The sequence below is a fragment of the Mytilus edulis genome, chromosome 7, assembly GCF_963676685.1.
Source record: "Mytilus edulis chromosome 7, xbMytEdul2.2, whole genome shotgun sequence".
Classification (NCBI taxonomy): Eukaryota; Metazoa; Mollusca; class Bivalvia; order Mytilida; family Mytilidae; genus Mytilus; species Mytilus edulis.
This window is the reverse complement of record NC_092350.1, coordinates 27,117,427-27,123,382: the sequence shown is the minus strand read 5'-3', so window position 1 is coordinate 27,123,382 and position 5,956 is coordinate 27,117,427.

Here is a 5,956-nt window from a genome sequence, read left to right as displayed (position 1 = left end):
CAGAATACGTTTACTTTACAACACATGCGTTCTATTTCCTTTCAAAACTTCTCATTATAATTGTTCATTCAATATCGATATGTTTGAACGGATATTTTAAGTTATTTAAAAATGTTTCACAGAAATGATTTCAATATTCGGAAAATCCAATATTAAATACCCTATACAAAATACAAGTCTCATCTTGACGACTTTTTGTATACATTTTTTTTTAAATACAACTGAAATATTTGATATGTCCTTAGGTGTTATTGATTTAGTCAGCAATTCACTTAAAGTGTCCTCAATAAATTTATAATTGCATGGCGTGTATTTACCCCAAGTGTTTGCAATAAAACCCTCTGAAGTGAAAATTTCTGATGGTTTTAACTTTATTATTACCGTTTTCTGTTCAAAAAGCCTCAGAAAAACAATGAATGGAAATATCGAACATCGATCAATATCGGTTACAATATTCAGATTTATCTTTAAACAAACACAGTCAGTGGTAGTTCTAATTTATATGCACATGACATAGTTAAATGCAATAACCATCAATAGATTATCTTGGTACATCGAATTTTAAAACCAGATTGTCTTTTGATGAATTAAGCCATTTCAATTGATTTTTCATAGTGGGTCTTTCTAAACATGTAGGGATGATACACTATTGTTTCAGATAAGGGTTAAGGTTTTGTACCATTGAAACATGTAAACTAACTTCAATTGTTTGCACCTGTCCTAAGTCAGGAAATTTATGTTCAGTAGTTGTCGTTTGTTGATGTAGTCCATAAGTGTTTCACGTTTCATGTTTTTTATATAGATTCGACCGTTGGTTTTCCCGTTTTAATGGTTTTACACAAGTAATTGTTTGGGACGCTGTAGAGCTTGCTGTTCGGTGTGAGCCAAGGCTCCGTGTTGAAGACCGTACTTTGACCTATAACGGTTTACTTTTATAAATTGTGACTTGGATGGAGAGTTGTCTCATTTGCGTTCATATACCCTATCTTCTATGTGTTATTTTATGCATTATATAATATACTTGATTTCATAACATATTATATCTTTGTATAGTTTGTCTAACGTCTTTTGGTGTTGAAATACACAGACATAGCATTTAAGGTATCGAAGTTGACAAACTGACAAACAAACTTCAGAACGAGATCTATTTTCTAAAGTTTGATAAAAGGAACATCTTTCTAGAAAGGGAATACGAAGTAGTTAAACATAAACCCAACAAAACAAAATAATTAAAGACAAATAGAGATTATTTTGCCGTATTGAATATTCATAACAAAACTTTCAAAAATTACTATCCCATATCTATATACATCCGAAAATGTGTATCGTATATTGCATTGTTATAGGTGAGGCCATTCTTTTTCTCTTTTGATTTGTTTCACATTTGTCATGAAGGCTGAATAGAGATCGGTTTTTTATGTACAAACGTTCAAACCCTCTGATTCTTTTGCACCTATCATAAGTTAGGAACCTGTTTCCAGTGGTTGTCGATCGTTGGTTCATTTCGTTTCTCGTGTTTGTTTTATAAATTAGACTGTTGGTTTTTCTAATTGAATGGTTTTACACTTTATTCTAGTGTTTTGGTGTCCTTTATAGGTTGGTGTTCGGTATGATCCAAGGCTCCGTGTGAAAGGCCGTAATGTAGTCTAATAAAATGGTTTACTTTATAAATTGTGAAATGAAGGGATAGTTGTCTTATTGACACTCATAACACATCTTCTCAACTACGCAATTTTAACTCTGAATAATAGTTGTTCCCCATTTCTACTAGAAACCACATGCACTTCATCAATAAGCAAAACTTCCATAATCAGCTATAAAAGGCCCTGACACGAATAAACAAATTCATTTCGGAAATGGATGAACTTTCATGGACACCATAATGACTTTCCCTCTTTCCCTTGATTGTGATAATAACAAAATTAATTGATTACTTATCACCAAATTGCACTTTCCATCAATTACACGACAAATGACACATTAAAAGTCAGATCACCATGCACGTCTTGATGTTAACCCTATATATATATATATACCCTAATTGTGTGGTGTGTTTTGTTATGCCAGGATTTTTGTTTGTTGTTGTTTGACGACTGTTGTTTGCCTTTCCGACGTTAAAGGTTGATGTTTTCTTTTTTGTCATAGGACTCTCGTTATTGTTAACTTATATTTCTTATTGTCCCTTCGGTGTCGTTTATTTATGTTTTACGCTACAATAAACAAAAACAAAAAAAACCAAAACACAATAAACATGTTAAATGAAGGTTCATAGATGGCAAAATGCACCTAATGATATGAATGGTTTAGAATGTTTGTTATTCCAGAGGCTTTGTCTAACTATAAGTATAGACAGAATCAAGAACCATAAGTGATGATACTTTTGGAGAAAATGTATGTTAGTTATAAACATAACTATCAACAATAAAATCAATTTTATCACATATAAAGAGAGTAATCAGCTATGCATTTCATACCCAAACATCTTCCTAAATGTAAGAGCTATCACATATCAACGTTCGACGAGTTTTTGGCACACAATACACATACAGACACACCATTACAAATATAACAACTAGAACAGAAAGGTACATGAACAAGACATTATGTACTTTTGATATCAATGTGTTTCCACACCAAAGATCATTGATTATAGTAACCACAGGTACCAGCAAAAATTACAACAAGACATGTATCATAACACATTAACAGATTTTGTAAAACATTACAAAAGTTTTGTTTTAATAAATATGCCTATCGAAAACCAAAGGTTGATTGGAAAGTAAAATAACTATTTTGTCAAGCCTAGTATATTATCAGTGATATCAACAAATATGAGTATCTAGATTGGCAAATCAAAACCTTTTATATTCATAACATGTGTTTATCTTGCATCACATGCCGTTCATTTATGAAGATTCATTATTTGTAATATTGATGTCGCAACCTCTTAAATTATGCACTACACATTCATAAAGCAAACACGATGTTTTATCTCAGTATCGTTTGAACACCCAATTCTATATTAAACCATTTTATAGTTTGTCCTCACTGCTGAAATGTGAAAACACTGTCTAATATTAGGGACTGGTCTGTGCTTTCAAACTTGTATAACCCCGCCACATTCTATGTATGCCTATCCAACGTCAAATCCTTGTAGCTCAGTAGTCGTTTGTTGCTGTATATTTAGCATCATATTTGTTTTTCGTTTTTAATTTAGCACATAAATCAGAAAGTTAGTTTTCTCGTTTAAATTGTTAACTTATTTGATTTCGGGGCCGTTTATAGGTGACTATGTGGTATGGTTTTTATTCATAGTTAAATGCCGTACGGTGACCTATAGTTTGGTAATTTCTGTATTAGTTGATCTCTTGTGAAGAGTTACTAGTATCTCATTGGCAATCTATGGATTATTCAAACTTCATTTCACTATTGATTATGCATCATGTCATTGTTGATCTGTGGAGAAATTTGTTAATTTTTAAATGAGTTGATTTTTTAATTACTAGTCTACAATACATATGATGTTTAAAATGATGAAATTTCCATTGAGAAATTTATCAACTAAAGAACAAAGGGGGATTAAATAACCTAAAGTGGGGTTTTCTTTTATATACAAAAAAAAATAAATTACAAAAATCTGTATCTCTAATCCTATTATTTTGCACTTATCCTTCCCCTTTTAAAATGTAAAACACTGTCGAAGATATAATCCACAATTTCGGTAAGGGATAGAAATAAACGATGGGATACCTCTTTATTTTCAGTATGATCTTAGATACCTTTACAGAAAATCATATTCCAGAGCTTTCACTTCACTTTCACTATTGTCGTTTTCCATTTCTAGTAAGGTCAAATAGTTCATTTCCGTCTACACTTTACAAAAAGCTGTATAATGAGTCATTGTGGTTTAAAGACAGCTACCAAACAGTAATATCAGATTACTTTGATTGTAAAAATAACAACAACTTGGTTTGTCATTTTTAAATTTATAAAAGAAATTTGAAAAAAAAAAAATAATCATTCACTTGTGTCAATAAAGCTCGAAACGTCAAATGGTAATTAGTTTTACCTACAAATGTACGAGTCGACCTTCGTGATTCTTAAAATTATTTACGCATCTTGTTCGAATGTTTAGTGTCTTTCCTTACAGTACTGTGGGCTATTGTAATTTTCTTCCTTTTTGAATTTTGTCAAATCATTAGTATTAATTTTGTTTGCCTGGTATGCTTGACCATGGACAGTTGTTATACCTATATAATGAATTCTGTATATTTGCACGGTTAGTCACATTATCTGTTTTGTTATGAAAAGAATCATGAAAAGCTGTTGTACTACTTTTTTTATCTGGAGGTCTTTGGTCACGTAATGAAGTTTTGCATAATCTTGACTCTAACGGCGATCACTGTATACAGTTGCCTCTTCTTCAAATTTCGATTTTATTTTTGGTAGCTGAAATCCTGTATGGGGTACTTGTGATTTGAAATTCTTCTTCATTAAAGTATCATCATTCACAAAAATAGATTCATGATATAGCGATTTTAAGATATTCGGGTGTACAGCCTCAATATCTGGCCATAGACTGTTACAGTAAGGATCTTGAATAGCTCCTAGCCTACTTTTATAAGCATGCGGTCCTCTTAAATACTTTTTTGCTGAAAACTGACCCACAGAAGATTCTCTACTTGTCGTTGCCACTTCTTTTGATTTTGGTTTTGCAGAACAATACGTTCTATACGATGATTTGTCTTTACTTTGACATTCAGAGTCAGTAAAAACACTATCAGTGACAAAACATTGCTATGAAGAATTGTTTTGTCCACGTAGTGATTTTAATTTATTTGGACTTTTAATGTCAGTTAATGGTCTGTACCAATCGGAATCTTGAAAAAAAAAACTGTTTTACTTTCACAAGCATGATGTCCTTTGACACGTAAAGAAGTTTTGCTTACGGTTATTCAATGTATATCGTTGCTTCTTCATTTTGTTTTGTTTTTACACTTGAAATGTCATTTTGTTGATTAGGTACTTGTGATTCCAAGTTGCTCGTTAAATATCATTAGGTCTTGCAGGGAAAGGCTTTATATATGCTAATATGTCTTTACTTTTGCGTTTATCCTTGATAATTGTTTGGTTACATGCAGAATCGTTACCATTCTCTGTACCACTTGTATAAGGATGAGGTTTTTTAACATCTAACGACGTTTGGTCTAAGTTTGCACCAAATGAATGTGGACTGCTTGGCTTTGCCTCTACTCTATTATCACTGATGACACAAGGTCTTTCTAAAAGATTCTTTCTATATAGTGGTTTGGTTTTACTTAAGTAAGCCTTGGTAAATGTTTCGTTACAAGGATAATCTGTAATAACATCTGTCCTATCTGTATCAGAATGAAGTCGATTGACCGGTAACAACGTTTTGCTTAAGGTTGACACTACAAAAGGTTTGTTGCATATCGCTGTCTCTTCTTCATATTTAGATTTTGTTTTTGCCTCTCCCTTTGATTTTGTGTTTATAGTAGGACGTTTGATTTGATGATCCGGAACTTCAGACTCCAAGATGTTTGTTAAAGCATTACCACAGATAAAATCAGGTCTTGCACAATCAAACTTTCTACATGATGATTTGTCTTTACTTTGCAGTTCATTCTCAATAAACGTTTTGTTACAAGAAGAATCTTTAAAAACATCTGTCCTACCTGTATCATGATGAGGTCGATGGACAGGTAGCAAAATTTTGCTTAAGGTTGACTCTAAAGTAGATTTTCTGCATATCTCAGATTCTTCTTGGGATGTCGATTTTATAGTTAAGCGCTGAATTCCTGTATTAAGTACTTGCGATTCCAATTTGTTCTTTATAGTTTTATCAGTGGCAAAAGAAAATCCGGTAGGATTGTTCTTTCCATGTGGTGGTTTTGATATATTTGGTAGGTTAAAATCAGAAACCTTTCTGCTACAT